Source organism: Solanum lycopersicum, chromosome 6, assembly GCF_036512215.1.
Source record: "Solanum lycopersicum chromosome 6, SLM_r2.1".
Lineage (NCBI taxonomy): Eukaryota > Viridiplantae > Streptophyta > Magnoliopsida > Solanales > Solanaceae > Solanum > Solanum lycopersicum.
The window spans coordinates 34700442-34718345 of NC_090805.1; positions in this window are offsets into that span (position 1 = coordinate 34700442).

The window sequence follows — 17904 nt, forward strand, 5'->3', positions numbered from 1 at the left end:
TTTAAAACATAATATACTAATTCAATCATAAAGAACCATTATCCGCTAAGTTGGATCAACATACAACAATATCCATAATATAAGAAGAAACCCTAACAAGAATTGGGAGTTGATCTTCACCATTAGGGAAGCATGGGGCTTCATGGATGAAAAGGAGTTTGTGGATGAAAAGGAGTTTGTGAATGAATAAGTCATCATATCTTGATTCAAAGTCTAAAAGCTTGAAATAATTGAGACTTGAACTATCTTGACCCTCTTTTTCTTCATTGAGTTCTCTAAAAAGAGAATTTTTTAGAGGATGAACTTTGGTATTCAATTGGGGTTTAGGAAATAATGACTTAATTGAGGTAGTTAATGGATTAAAATATCTTATAGGCAAAACGACCTCACTTAAATATAACTTAAAAAGGAATTTCACATTTACCTAGTGCCAGGCACTAAGGCCACCTTCACGAGTCGTAAAGGTCTCTACGGCTCGTCATGGTGCCTGTGGTCCCTTGACCAGTGGCTAAGCCCCACCATACAGAACTCCCCAATCTTGAACGCAAGTCCACGACCACTCCCACGAGTCATTTAGGCCTTCAAGAGCCTTGATATGGCTCGTGTGGATGAGGCCAAACTGGGCAGCCTTAAGGGGCTCACTGCCTCACCACCACGGGTGTCACCACGATTAGTGGTAGCCACCACGAGCCGTGAAGACTCTCGTGTTCATGGAAGTGTCATGTCAAGCTTGGCACAATCTTAGCTTTTGCCTTGGCTTTTGTGATTAGAATAACGTTATAAATTATTCTTCATCCAATTCTAAGTGTCACGGTCGTTAATCAGTATATAATCCAACTAAATAAGTTGGGATAGAATTCTACAGGGAGCGGTCTGTGTTTGAGATTCAAATGGAAAGTATGAATGTGCTACAATCAGTCATAGGAATAGACATTTTCGAATAAAGACATCATGCAAATCAGGAGTGACACCAATTTAAAATTGGGGTTTTGGTTTGGAATTATCAACTACCAGCACTGGCAGACAATACGAAATAACAATAATGAGATGAGTTCTTGGGATGTGATTTGATTATAGGCTAATATAGACAAATGGATAATTTCAACTATTTTAAATAACTGAATATTAGTGAGTAAGATAGACTATGAGGAGATACACTTTCCCTCGAACAATTTATTCATAATCAAGTTGATTTCTCAATAAGAATAGAAAAACCTTAGTCCATTCACTCTCTTGAGCTAAATTTATGGAATTGGGTTTAGGATTCACTTTCTTGAGCTGAAAACAGGTCAAGCCAATACCTAATAAACATTAATTAATAAGTTTAGTTTTAAAATCTCTCTCGAGCAAGCCAAAAATGCAATGGTATAACTACATTTACAACTACAATTATTATAATAAACCACAATTAAATGTCTATAAAAATTAAGCAAACAATTAGCAATACTCAACAACTAAATCAATCCATAATCACATAATCACACCCCAAGAATTGGGGTCTTAGAGAAACATCGTAAAAGATAAAACTCGTTACCAAATTGAGTTTAATCAACTGGGTAAGATTGATTTCGTCTTTACAATGTTCATCATCGAAGAATCTGAAAGACCCATTTCAAATTTCTCTAGAGTGAAAAACTTCAATTCTCCAAAGCTTAGAAAAAACTAGAGAAAAATATCTCCAGAGCTAAAAACTTAATAATAGACTAAGATATTATGATATCAGATACTAAACTAAATGTGCAAAAAAGTATTTATAGTCGTCAAAATATGATGCGAAGAGACACTTGTCAAAGTAAGCAGGGTTCACCGAACCACTTGGCGAGCCACCCATTGGTCACTTTCATTGCCTTTTGTCTTGGAATTCAACATCCTCAAGTTCTGTAACTTTGGGCGATCCAGCACTGCATCACAAAACTATTCGGTGATTCACCAACTGCCCTTTTCCATTGCCTACTTCATTTCTTCCATCAAGGTTTGGCTCATTTGAACTTTAAGCGGTCAAATTACCTTTCAACGACTAGCCAAGTAGACTTGCCGATCTTAGGCTTGCATTTTTTTCGTTCTATCAACTTGCATTGTTCTTTTTTGCAAATTAGTGTCCTTGCTTTGTTCCTTAATCTATATACCTAGAAATCAAGGGTTTTATATCAGTTATTGGCACAAAATAAGCACTTGAGGATACTAAACCTATATAACTAAAGCCCTAAATGAGTCCAAATCTCGAATTCATCAACACCCCCAACTTAAAAAGTTTTTTGTTCTCAAGTAAAATCCAAGTTCAGCAGTTTAAAAAGGATGTCTCAAATACTCCTACAAAAGAATCAATCATGAATGCACACGAAAAGACTCAACATACTCATGCAAGCTAGGATCAAGGTGCACTCAAAGATTCAACTTGTGACTTACCATCATCAAGATATATCAAGTTCATAATACTTGATTCAAATGCAAACTTATCTCAACAAAGATACCTAAATGTCCTCACTACAAGCATGATTCCATATTGACACACAATTGTTCAACACATTATAGTTTTGAAATCACATACAACTATCACACTCACAAATATGAACACATGCATGACTTCACCCGTGGTTTGCCCTTATTTTCCGATTGACATTCACTTCAGCTCACTCAAGATCAAAAAGTTCTTTTTAAGGCTTGTAACGGGGCTTAGTGCAAATGTATGGTCATTTATGCTCAGTGACTGCTATCCTCATGAAGTATGATACGTACATCACTTTCTTTCCTTTTCTTCAAAATTTTAAATTGTGCTCAAAATCTCACCTCATCATTCACTTCATTTGGCCTCATCATTCACTTATTACAACGAGATGCAAAGAGTCCACATATTGTCTATGAAACTTCATTTGGCCTCATCCTAGTCACACACATATTCGATTAAGAGAATTTTTCAAATCATTGGTATTGATCATACTTGATACTCAAATTTTATAAAGAACAACCACAATCAAACACAGCAATAAGTGGTAAGTATTTTTTAGAAGGGTCAAAACCATTTGCATTAAAAAAATGATTCATAAGCTCAAGAATCCATAAAATAGTTACAAGAAACAATTTATAGCACAAAAAATTCAATAAATAAATAAAAATGATAATCACAAGAGGTAGGTATGGAGATACCTCACCCCACCATAAATAAAAGCAATTATCCTCAAATGAAACAAAACACTAAAAAGTCAATAAAAACGACAGAGAGAAAGGTAAATAAGGGTCTTGTATACACAGTCGCTCCATATGTTGAGGAATAAGTTCCTGATGCAACAATCTTATCTTGGGCATCAGTTCCTCGGGTATTACTAGAACTAGATCTTGCCATTGTGGTGTTTTTCAATGAAATTTGAATGACTGAATCTATCATTGCCTTCCCAAGCTTTTTCAAGACCACATAGGTAGCCTCTTCATCAACATCAAGCTTCTCCTCATCAATTTCAGCCTCATACTGTACATCAACCTCCTCAACTTGAACCTCATCGTCGGTGTTAGCCGAAGGCATATTTGTATTAGCTGGCATATATAGAATCTCCACAGTCCCAAAAATCATGGAATTATATGTGGACTTCAACTAGTTTGAATCCTCCTCAGCTCAGTAATAGCGGCTTTTAGAGTCGTCACTTTCTCAGTGGCCCCCTTGGCCTCGTTTACACACCGTTATCCTTGGCTCAATGGCATCAATGGAAAAATTAAGAGATGTCACAACAACAATATGGGCTATCGCAATCATCCTGAGAATGATCACCTCAAGTCTAGAGGCACGTCTATCAACAAATGGGATAGTTGCTCTATCTGTAGTATCGCAACCTGGGTGAGAAGTGATCGGGAACAACTACAATAGTAGTACCAAAACTGGGAGGCATGAGAGTTGTAGAAGAACTAGGAGTCACATGAGGGACAATACTAGATATACCTGAAGGCCTAGGGGCCAGAGTAGGAAACACTGTCTTAGGAGGTAATATGTCAGTATCAACAATCGAGGAGCAATCCACTAGGGGTTTCTTCTTTTTCTTCACCTCATTCTTCAATTACTTTGCCTTAATGCGTCATATATCAGTATAAGATGTGGGAATCACTTTCACATCCTTTTTATTATCTCGAGATACCCGAGCCTACCTGCACAACTCCGTGATCAACACTAGGAAAATAAGAGAGGTTTGGCGCTGCTAGGCCCTCATGTCCATCTCCAAGCCCACAATCATACCTAAGTTGAGACTATTCCCATCAATAATTTAACCAAGACAGGATGCCTTTGTATGACGGAGAATATAGTCATTCTGAGATGGCATGATAGTGTTGTTGATGTAGCCAAACCAGTATATTACTGCTACATTGAGGTCCTTTTCTTCATTTTGGCTCTTGCCTCTAATTACCGAAGAGTCCCATCATATATCAAAGGGGTCAACCACTTATTTAGAATCTCCAATGACTTTTTCTTGATTATGCATTGATAGTCATCCTCAATATCTTTTGTACACTCCAAAACTGCATATATAACATCACTATCACACTTCACCTTTCTGCCATTGACAACCACATAATCTACTGGCTTGAATTTAGAAGATAGCTTCTTCATGTGACATTAATGCTCCATAATCATTGTTATACTCCCGGATCTAACTTGGAACGCAATTTGTACAAGGTCTATTGAATATATGGAACTTGTGGGGCCTCAAGTAGCTCATAATCTATGGGTGTCTATCTATTACTCCATTAGTATACAACATATTCTTCTCAATGCATGATGGTTTTCAATCCCTAGTTTATTCATAGACTGGGGAGGATAGCTTTGTGCTGGTGGTGGTGAGACAACATCATGATCTCAGAACACAACTCAGCGTTTTGGGCTGACAATAGATCATTATCCTTCGGCTCATAAATTATAGCCTGAGGTTCTTGATGCTCACCTTTACTCTCAAAGGTAGTGAAGTGAGTAAAATACATCCCCTCACTATCGGAGATGGCCTCCGGTGATGCGCGTGTAGGTTCCTTGACTTTTTCTTTGCCTTTCCCGTAGGTGGTAGGAAGTTTCGTCACCCCTACATGGGATGCAGTTATATCTTCATTGATAATAATTCCATTTGCCCTCTTGTAAGGCGGCATGTTGTGACCTACTACCTTTGGTCTAGAAAAATATGCAACACAAATGGGAAATTATTAGAAAAGTTCAAGATAAAATACAAAAAATATATCACAGACAGACCCGTTGAACCGATCATCGAGTCGTCGAATCACTTCAGAGAATTAAATAGGGTTCACCGAAAGGATTGGCTCAATATTTTTTTCTTGATATGTCCTATATGCAATGGGAAAGGACTTTCGGTGAATCGTCGACATTATTCGGCAAGCACATATTAACCTGCCAAATATCACAACATCTTTTAGGGGTTGGGGACGTAGAAATAGCGAGTAAAGAAGACATATGGCAAGTCTCCGAGTGCACTTGGCAAACTCAAGCTTCTCAACGAACGTTACAAAACCAAACTCAACAAAACCTATGAAATTCAAGATGATCAAAGTGGGTTTGGCGAACTGCCAAGTGACTCACCGAGCTCTACTAAACTTTCTAAACTGCCCAATATGACTACTTTCTACCTCAACTTCCAAAATCAACCCCACAACCCCCGAAAAAGAAAATCAAACCATCCCCAACTTCTAAAATCAACCCTACAACCCCCGAAAAGAAAATCAAGCCATACACTTATTCAATTAATCATAGATCCATCTTACCGGGGTACTCAGACTTCCCTCAATTTGTCCAAATTTGGTCATTTGATGATTTGAACCCTTAATCAAGGCACACCATTTGGCATAATTAAGTTCCTGATAGTTTATCCAATTAGACTTAACAACAATTAAGTACAACCCCACAAATTTTGTCAAATTTTAAAGATTGGAATTTGGGAAATTAGTAATTTAGGCAATTTAGGAATGATATCAAACTAACATAAGCACACAAGCACAATAATATGATTTCAGATGGGACCAACACACATCAATAAGAATAATAAGATTGGAAATGAGTTTAACCGTTAATACGGGTTTTGCAGTTTGTAAAACCAACCTAGTGTCAAACATAGGAATCTGTAAAGCTAGGTTGCAAAGTATCCAACTCTAAACACCAAATTAACGACTAGAAAATGGTAGAACTCCAAAAATATGGGATATATAGTGCGGGTGTGATTGTATGAAAGAGGGAATATGAAAGAGTTGAAATTTTAAACCTTTGGCCTTTTAAAATCCATCAAGATCTTGCTTGTTTGGTGACATTATTTGACCTCGCCAAACAACTTGGTGATAGTGATTATGTACCTCTTTATGTTTTACAGGACCTCCAGTCAACCTGGGGGTCCAAACAATGGAGAAAGACGGGATTGTCAATCTGTTCAGCGATTCACCGACTTCTCCATAGGTCTACCGAGTTTTACTAAGTTCATTTTCATAATTTCTTTAGTCCAACAACAGTCCAAGTCATGCTTACTGACCTCTTCGGCGAGTCACTAACTGGAATTTTATCTCGCCAAACTGCATATTACAAACACATTCCACACTTTAACTTGCACAATCAACACACAACTATCCAAAAATAAAAAGAAAGCAATAAAAACTTGGGTTGCCTACCAGGAAGCGTCTTAGTTGACGTCGTGGCAAGACGCAAGTCCCCACTCCATTTGGATCTCTAACTGCTTGACAGAGACGAAATTAGAAGTCGTTGTCTGGTTAAGGGTTGATGCATCTTCCTTCATCTCTTTCATAATTTTATTGGACCACTCAATCTTTTTGACAATGCGAAATAGCATATCCTCAGATCGGCCACCCTCAAAATCTTTGGACTTTTGACGCTCATGAGGAGGAGTATACTTATCCTTCTCTCCTTCTCTTTCCTTCAAAGTGGTATTACCATCCCTCCGCTCTCTAGCACGATCTCTCCATATTTCATCCCTGTTCCAACCTTGGTTACCACCCTTCCCTTTGGTAGTTAGTAACCACCACCTCCTTGGTTGGTTAGGAAGTTCTCTTCCTCATTGTATATCACTTCAAACTTGGCCTCGTTGCGGTTTACAGTCCAAATAACCACAACATTTACACTTCAAACACAAACTCCAATGACATTCTTGGATAAAATCTCAAGTTGGGTCATCATCTTTGACATGTTTATATTTCTCAAATTGCTCATTTGTCAATTTAAAAATAAGAGGGGAGACCTGATCTTCACAGGTCCACCATGCACAGTTAATTTTGGTTAATACCATCAAAGATTTAGACTTCTATAACGTAAGGTTGTTGCATCAAACCTCTTGGAGAAATTTGATCAGCTACTCGATTGTTCATCGAATCAAGACTTTGGTAAACTGTTGTAGAAAAACATTGTTGGATAAACTATGAGTTAGGCTTTGCAGCACCAACTTCTTAAATCTTAGCCAAGCCTCATGGATTGACTCACCCTCACAACGCTTGAAGATCTCGATGTTTTACCTAAGTGTCATCATCTTCGAATGAGGTAAAAATGGCATTTGAATTGGGGTGATAAGTTTTTCCCAAGAAGTGGTAAAGTCTCTTGGCAATTCAGCGAACCACTTACATGTTTTTCTCACTAAGGAAAATGGGAACAACCTCAACCGCACCGATTCTTAGGATATGTTATTGAAAGAGAACGGACCACAAACATCAACAAAATTCCCTATATTCTCATAGGAATCCTCATGAGCCAACCCAACAAGCAACCCTTTCAATTGCAAGAGTTGCATCATGGTGCTTGTGATATGGAACACTGTGTTCCCTTTAGCCTGAGGCAAGCAAATGACATCAACTCCACCCATAAGATTAAGGTCATTAGCATTTGGCTCATGTCTACTGTTGACGTTCATTTCCTTTGGTTTAAACAACAAAACACAAACCAAAACTGGAAATCAGTAGATTCAACTATGACAAAAGAGCAAAATTCAATATTACCAAAATGATTCTCAAACAACACCACTCCCCGGCAATGACGCCATTTTGATTAGAATAACGTTATCAAAGACACTTCATTAAATTCTAAGCGTCAATGGTCGTTAATTACTATATGACCCAAATAAATGAGTTGGGGTTGAATTCTATAGGGAGCAATACGTGTTTGCGAGTCAAATGAAAATAATGAGCATGTGCAAATCGATCATTTTAATAGAAATTTTTGAATAAAGATATTATGGAAATTAGGGGTGACATGAATGTCAAATGGGGGTTTTGGTTCGGACATATCAACTACAAACAGAGGAAAGCAACACGAAATAACAATAATGAGACGGGTTCTTGGGTTGTAATTCAATTATAGGATAATATGGAAAAATGGGTAATTGCAATTGTTAGAAAATAGTGACTAAGATAAACTATAGAGGAGATAAACTTTCTCTCACACAATTTATCCCAAATCAAATTGATTCCTCTCGAACATCAACAAGTAAGAAAAATTAGGAAAAAAACCACACCTTAGTCTGTTCACTCTCTCGAGATGAATATGCGAAATTGAGTTTTGGATTCACTCTTTTGATCTGAACCCAGGCCAACCCAACACCCACTGACTATGAATCAATAAGTTTAGTTTTAAAACCTCTCTCTCGAGCAAGCCAAAAAAACACAAGGGTAGAACTGTATTTACAACTACAATTCTTTAATTAATCCATAATTAATGATTGAACTCACTTCTAAAAAACATCTAAACTAACAATTAGAAATACCCATTAACTAAATCAGCCCATAATTACATTATCACACCCCAAAAATTGAGGTTTTAGCTAGACATCATAAAAAAGATTTTAAAAAATTGTTACCAAAGTGATAACCATAAGATACATATCGTGTCTAATCTTAAATCGAGAGAGGAGGGGTTAGATAGACCAGAGAATATAGAGCTCCTGATCTACCCATTAATTTGAGGTGATTTGTGTTCAGGAGTGACACCCGTACGAACAACTCACTTGGTTATGAGACAAGATGAAATATAAATGGTCGCTAGTTAGTTTATTTATCTCCGCTCAATGATATAGTTAGATAGCTAACTTGGGTAGGCGACTAGAGGTGTAAACTCGACTCATCAATTAACCATGTAAACCAATAACTTGAAACTGAAATTAATTTTAAGCCAATTTATGATACATGAGATTCAACACACGTTTTAGCCTTGGAATTGTCTTTTACTTGTTTGAAACATCATCTTAAAGCCGTTCACATTTAGTTACATTTATTTTGTTTATAATAGTCGTAGTTAAAAATCAATCATCAACTCTTGAAATAGTTACTTTCATATATAGTTGTAGAATTAAGTGCTAAATATAAATATATCATAATTCCCTTAGGAACGATAACTCATTTTTTAAAGAATCTATATTACTTGTGCGACCATGTACACTTGTGTATATATTGGGGAGCAACAAGTTTTTGGCGCCGCTGACAGGGACTTAGAAATCGATGCATATTCAATCTTTTTAAGTCTACAATAAGAATGTTCAGGTATTAATTACTTGATCTTAGCTTTTTTATTGCATGCACTTTTTCTTAGGTTTGGCTCAGAAAAGAGATCTTATCGAACCTTACAACGAACCTGAACAAATCTTACGCCAATGTATTAAAATGGCTAACCTAGGACGACATGGAGAATAAGGGTTAGGTTTTGCGGGAAATGTTGATGGGGATAATCAAGACAACTTGAATAACCCGAAAAATGTAAACAACCAAAGAAACCCTAATGACAATGGGAACTTCAATAACCAAATAGCATCCCTTGTCGTTTCTATCATCCTAGTAAGGTCTATACGTGATGTGGAAGTCCCACTCACAACCAATTTGGCATCTAATATTTGGAAACCTCTACAAGGGGTAAGATTTGAACTAAAGCAGGGCATGCTAGATATCCTCCATTCTAATCGGCAATTCACTGGTCTCCCCAATAAGGATCCTCAAATCCATCTTAGGGATTTCATAGACATTACCAATACATACGTCCCAATTGGAGTCTTATCGGACTATGTAAGGATTACCTTGTTCCCATACTCATTCTTAAGAATTACAAGGCGTTGGTAAGATCCTGAGCCACCAAACTCCATCACTATTTGGGATGATCTAGCAATGAAATTTTTAAGTGGGTTTTTTCCATCCAAGAAAACCGCTAAGATGAGGAGTGATATAATAAACTTTGTTCAAAATCAAGGAGACGACATTGTACCAAGCATGGGCACGTTTCAAACAAATGTTGCATGCTTTCCCACACCACATGCAAACCAATGAGGTACTTGCTCACACTTTCATTGAGGGCTTTAAATATAATGCTCGTGCTCTTTTTAGTAGTGCAGTAGGTAAATAGGCCCTATCCATAATAAGTGAAGAGTTCTTCAATTAACTCGATAAAATTCCTGAAAGGAACCAAGGGTATGGGGGAGAAATGTCTAGAACCACAACCCAAAAGGTTGTATGAATTTTAGATATAGACCAAGTTATTGCCATTTACACCAAATTCAACATAACATGATTCCACATTTTAAGAAAATAGATCTAAACCATGCACCGGTAAAAGTTGTGCAATAAGTAGCCAATTAGTGAGAGGTACGTAGTAGTGGAACTTATGAACTGACCAATGTGACACCAACCTGAATTTTGTAAATTATGTGGAAAATGCGCAAAGGGGTGGAATTCAACAAAATTATGGTAATAGTTACAACCCTAGTTGGATGAACCATCCAAATTTCTCATGTAGTTGTAACCAAAATAAAAATAAAATGCAAGGGTTTAACCAATACCATTCTCAAAGGGCTGGACAATAATACTACAATCCTAACCAAGGGTCAAATCCTACAGCACTAAAAAGTGGGATGACCAATGAAGAGCTACTCCAAAAGCTCCTGGCTGAAATATGGACCAAATTAAATGCTAGAATAGTTGAGAAGGAAGATAAAACCAAAAAAATTCAGATGTCCCAAATGAATTTAGAGAAACAAGTTGCGCAAGTGACTAATTCTTTGAACTTGCGTCTCCAAGGTGGGCTGCCCGGTAATATGAAGCCCAACCCAAAGCAAGTACATGTGGTAAGTATTAGAAATTTGTTACAATTAGAGTAACTAGCTCCAAATAAGAGAGATATTAAGGTAAGAAACAAAAAAAAGAAGGTGGAAGAGGTACTAAAAAGCTCCAATGTTGAGGTACCCGTTCCTCAAAAGAACTTAATACCTATATTCCCACAAAGGCTAAAAAGCAAAATGAATATCAATGTTTCAGTAAGTTTCTCTATATCATTACATAAATTCACATTAATGTACCCTTAGTCGATATTTTGCAGCGCATCCCAAAGTATACTAAATACGTGAAGGACATTGAGGATAGCTAGAGGAGGCTTACGGAGTATTAAAACTAAAGCACTTACTTAGGGTTGAAGCTTTAAGATCCAAAATAGACTGCCCAAAAAGTTAAGAGAACCAGGTAGTTTACTGTGCAAATTACAATTGAGCAAAGTGTTCATACTCGGGGGTTGAATGATTTGGGGGCAAGTATAAATCTGATGCCCTTATCTTTGTATCTAATTCTTGGGTTGGGAATTCTTAAACAAACCACTGTTATTCTACAACTCGCTGATATATCCATTGTTAGGATAGAGGGGGTCGTAAAAGATGTGTTAGTGCAAATAGGACATTGTTTTTTTTTTTGTAGATTTTGTGGTCTTAGACTTTGAATCCGATCCTCAAGTTCCATTCATTTTGGGAAATCCTTTCTTGTCCACAAGTAAGGCATTGAATGATGTAGCAGCTGGCCAATTAACCATGAAGGCACATGATATGGTAGAGGTATTTGATGTTTATTGCGCTCTAAAATTACCTTTTATTTATGAAGAGTTGTCTGATATTTCAGTGGTTGATCACATAACACAATCACAATAATTGTTCCTCAAAACCACTTAGAAAGAGTGTTAGTAGGTCATAAGAGAGATAAAGACATGGAAGCCAAAGAAATAGAAACATGTCTAAATTTGGAACTTGTGAAGCCTCACAAGCGGAGAGTGGAACAATTAGAGTGTGAGTTAGGGACACCACCAAAACCCTTCATTGAGAAAGCCCCAATGCTAGAACTATAAAAATTATAGAATCACCTAAGGTATGCATTTTTGGGTACTAATGAACCTTTGCATGTTATACTTTCTGCAAAGTTGTTTGAAATATAGGTTGAAGCGACATTGTTGATCCTAAAGCGGAGAAAGATAGTGATTGGACGGCAGATGGATGACATTCATGGGATTAACTCAACGTTATATATGCACAGAATTTACATGGAAGAAGATCACAAACCAACTCCACAACATCAACATGGACTAATTTCTTTGATGAAAAAAGTGGTGATAAAAGAGGTAATAAAGTGGCTACATGTTATAATTATGTACCCAATCTCTGATAATAAATGGGCAAGTTTAGTGAGAAGGGAGGTATGAGAGATGTAAGGAATGAAAAGAATGAGTTGATTCCTAGAAGAACACTGATTGGGTGCAATATTTGTATGGACTACAGAAAACTAAATGATGCTACCAGGAAAGATCACTACCTATCCCCTTCATTGATCAGATGCTTGACCGACTAGCAGCACAAGAGTACTATAATTTCTTAGATGGATATTCCGGTTACAACCAGATCTTGATTTCACCCGAGGATCAATAAAATGTCACGTTCACTTGTCCTTATGACACATATGCTTTCAAACGCATGTCATTTGGTCTATTCAATGCGTCGATGACTTTTCAAAAGTGTATGATGGCCTTTTTCATGATATGGCAGAAGACTTCATAGAGGTGTCCATGGATAATCTCTCAATCTTTGGGAAGTCTTTTATGGTATGTCTTCAGAATTTATATAAAGTACTTGCTAGATTTGAAGACATTAACCTAGTTCTAAACTGCAAAAAGTGTAGTTTTTGGTTAGGGAGAGGATAGTGTTTAGACACAAGGTGTATAAATCTAGTTTGGGGTAAGTTATTGAGAAATTGCCCCCTCCCATATCTATAAAATGTGTGCGTAGTTTTCTTGGTCAAGCAGGTTTTTACTTGTGATTCATCAAGGATATTTCTAAGATTGTAAGACCTATGTGCAATTTTTTGGATAAACAGGTGAAGTTTAACTTTGATGTAACGTGTTTTAGAGCTTTTGAGATGTCGAATAAAGTGTTCCACTTGATCTATTATGCAAGCAAGAACTTTAACTTTACACAAGATAATTATACAGTGACTGAGAAGGAGATTCTAGCTCTAGAGTACGCCTTTCACAAGTTCAATTCATATTTGGTAGGTGATAAAGTGATTTTCTTACTAACTCTGTAACTATTAGGTACCTATTCAACAAGAAGGATGCTAAACCAACGTTGATTCATTGAATATTGTTCCTCCAAGAATTTGAACTTGAGATCAAAGATAGAAAAGGGACTAAAATCAGATAGTTAATTACTTTTATCTAGGTTGGAGGACTTCTCACATGTGAATAAGGGTGAATAATCCCGGAAGAGTTTCCGAACGAACAATTGATGGCATTAGATATCTCTCAAGTGCCATGGTATGCATACATTGAGTATTCTCCGGGTGCAACCACCTAACAAAATAAAAATCTCAATCATGATGCCAAGTTTTATGTTTGATATGAACCGTTATTTTTCAAGCAACATGTGGACCGAGTATTGAGAAGATGCAATCCGAAGTTTGAGGTTCACAAAGTTCATGCTAGCCATATGGAGGTCACATGGAGGAGAGCACACGATGCATAAGGTAATTCAATCTTTTTTCTTTTGGCCCTCATTATTTAAATATATTATTACTTTTGTGAAGGGTTGTGATAAATGCCGAAGGTTGGGTACTATCTCAAGAAGATATGAGATGCTGATAAGTAACATTTTGAAAGTGGAAATCTTTGAAGTGTGAGGAATTGCCTTCATGGGTCCTTTCCAACCATCTAGTGGAAACCAATACATTCTTGTGGTTGTGGATTTTGTGAGTAAATGTGTTAAGATTGTATCGCTTCCTTCCAATGACTTAAGGGCGGTGATCAAGTTCATTAAGAAGCAGATCTTCACCCGCATTGGCATTCCAAACACAATTATCAGTGATGGAGGTAAGCATTTCACTAACCATCTTGTTAAGAACCTTCTTGACAAGTATGTTATTCATCATAAGGTTGCTACATCTTAATATCCTCAAAATGAATGGCTATGTGGAGGTGTCGAATAGAGAGGCGATGCAAATCTTGAAGAAAATGGTGAATGCGTAAAGGAAATATTGGTCTGAGAAATTAGATGATGCATTGTGGGATTATAGGACTGCATATAAAACACCCATAGGGACTTATCTCTATCACATAGTATTTGGAAAAGCATGTCAATTTCCGGCTGAATTAGAACACCAAGCTTATTAGGCGATTAAGAGGTTGAACTTGGACCTCGAGTTGGCTGGTAGAAAGAAAGTAGATCAATTGAACGAACTTGAGGAGTTTATGCTTCATGCACATGAGAATACCAAGCTCTACAAACAAAAGAGGAAAAGATGGCATAGCAAGCACATAGTTACTGGCACATTCACTCTGGGAGAAAAGGTACTACTCTTTAACTCTTGATTGAGATTATTCCCCATAAAAATAAACCTAAATGGACTGGTCCTTTCGAAGAGGTAAAAATGACACAACATGGTGGTGTTGAACTTAAGGATGAGACTTTATCTACGTTCTTGGTAAATGGGTAGAGAGTGAAGCACTATTTTGGTGTCCATTCGGATTGTGACCCTGAAGATCTTGAGCTAAATGATGAATGATCCAAGTTTCATCGTGTAGTGACGTTAAATCAAGTGCTACACGGGTGGCAACCCGTGAATTTTATGTAATAGGTCGTAGTTTAGCTTAATTTTTAAATTTCAGCTTAGTTTTAAATTCTTTGGTTTACAGTCTTTATTTTCTTAAGTTTTTTATTTAGTTAGGACGTTAGAAATTATGAAAGAAAATACAAAAAATGAGTTGTGGCTAGACCAAAACTAAGGTGTGGGTGTGAGGCAAACCACCATTATAATGTCACTTTTTTTGTTTATGTGCAGGTCTTAGGAGAAGAAATCACCCAAAAAAAGATAAAAATAGGTTGAAAACTACAATTTTGGGTGCAAACCCAGAGCGCTACGCCATAGCCAAGTGACTACCACCCATTTTAGGTGCACTGGCGGCGAAACATGCCAAAAGCACACTAGGACTTCCAAAAGACACCGATCTCAGGAGCAGAACAAGCGCATCGTTCCAAAGGACTCGATGCAAATATGGCTCGCCGCGCCATAACGAAAGTACTGCAGCCCTTTTTGGGTGCTATAGTAACGCGTCGCATCAAGCTTCCATGCTCTATGCCCCCGATCATAGAGAATGAAAATTCAAAAACTACCTTGGAAAATTCATGGGACTTACTTCAAATCCCACTTTTATTCTTCAACCTACCCAAATAAACCCACTTTCCCAATACATTTTCTCTCTCTACCCGTTTCCATCTCCCAAATCCTAAAATTTTCTTCTTTTTCCCCACTCCTCTTCTTCCCAAAAACCCTAAAATCCACAATTTCACCTTACTAAGACCTTCATAGCATACCTTTTCCTAAACTGTAACACCCTAAAATCCACTTTAATCCAAAATAAATATTCAAAACCAACTACACCTATCCACCTTATGGCCTACCCGACCACCACCTCCCTCTTTCCCCAAAATCTTTTTCTTTCACTTTTCTTCTACTCTTCTATTTTTGGGTATCGAGATGGCTACTAAAGGCAAAAGTGATGTCAGTAGTTCAGGAACCAAGATGAGTAGAAAGGAAGTGGTTGCTGGAAGTTCAAGTCGGGAACCCACTAATTTGCGGCCCCAAAAATTCGGCAAGCAAGCGGTGATGCACTATGGTAAGGTTTGGTATGCCCACCAACAAGAATCAAAGAACTTAGGCAATGAATACGTTGATGAGGAGCGATTGCATCTCGAATTTCCCCACATTCACGCCAAGATCAATGCTTTGGGACTTCAATAAATTCCTCGTGACTCAAGGTGCATACAATTTTAGTTTAGTTTGTGAATTTTACACGAATCAGAATACTCACCATGTTGAGATAAATAGAGGGTTCAATAGAGATAGTGGGGTGCGATTTTCTATTTAAGCATTGAATAATTTTTTGGGTACTCCCAATTTTGATATGGTTGAACGACCCCCTTATCGTGATATTCGTTTGTGTGGGGTGAATTTTGTTGCTCAATGGGATGTTACTTGACTCTCCACTATGTGAACTTCAACTTGGAGGCTCGAATTTGGTTGAAGATTATGTGTTACACCTTACTCCCGTGTAAGAAAACAATTGATGTTACTAGGGGGGGAGTCGTGTTGATATATCACTTGATGAAAGGTTTGCCGGTTAATGTGGGGGCTATTTTAAAACACAATATGCTTAAGGTAAGCACCAATAATAGGTGGAATTTCTGTTATAGGAGCATCATCACTAGGTACCTCTGGGTTTTAGTGATTGAAGAGGAGGTTCCGGACCTCCTCGCCCACAACTGGCCCAAAAGGGAAATACCTTTCCCTTTAGGGATAGGAAAATCATGATCGGGATAGCGAACCAAAAGCTATGGAACATGGGTATGGGTATTTTGACAAAATGGAATGGCTTTTTATCTTTTTATTTATTGCAAATGGGGGAATCATTACACATAGTATGCCCGATCGGCATATTATTTGTTACGCCTCGTAATTCTTCCTCTGCCAGGCTTGGGTAGAATAACATAGCAAGTATTAGTAGATAACAAAAAATCCTTCCTTGCCATTAATATCTTTGCTCGCGGCAATTGTGACCTCTCGGGAAAATTAATGACTGCATTAAAGATACATTGCTAGTACATCTGAGACTTCTTAATTGTCTTGTTGTAAATAGTCATGTTCCCCCCTCCCCTCTGTCCTTCTTCTAGTGTGACACATGGTTTGATTTCACTCTCACTAAAGTGCACGATCTTTCCTAGGGGACATGTTGACTGCTATTGATAGGCAAGATCATGATGATAGTTGGATGGGGCGTATGTTTGGGATGGCTGAGTTGCACTTGTGGATAAGTTGTCGTCCAGTGACTGGGGATCAAATGGAGACACAAGCTGAGTGTTACCTTCTCACGGATAGCGTAATATACATATGCCGGATGGGCTCAGATTTTCAAGAACTCATTGATGATGATGATGCCATGGCTGATAAGGAGGATGGCTCAGATGAGAGGATGATCCAGAGGCTTCGGGCACCAGAGATGATGCTTCTGATGTGGCCTTGAGGCCGACTGGGAGTTCTCTTTTACCTTTTCACTTTGTTCTATTTTGTACACTGAGGACAGTGTTTTGTATAAGTGTGTGCTGGAAGTTGAACTTCATTATACATAGTTTACTTCTTTATCAAGTCTTTTTAATGTTTAGGAGGGTTCCTCGAATTTTATTTTTGGTTCTTTTCCCAGTAATAGTCTCATTAAACCGATTAGGTCTAGCCTTAGTGCTTTATAGAGTCGTAGAGTCGTCTAGGAATGACGTTTCCTAATGATGGATGGGTGAAAACCTTCTTAAAGGAAAATTAGTCATTAGGAGTAGAAGTATGGAACCTATCTCTTTGGCAACCTTGTCTTGATTGTTGGATAGACGTCATGGGTGGTAACACTTTGTTTACAATAGCAAGATGGTAACTATAAAAACAAGCATAATATCTTTGTTTTGACTCTAATTGGAAATAAAGAATTTGGGCTTAATTGTGTGGAAACACCATAATGCATTTTATGTGAGCATGCTACAAGTATTGGGTTCTTATGTGTGATGTGATGCCATGTGTGGAGGATAATTATTTAGTTTTTGCATTGAATAA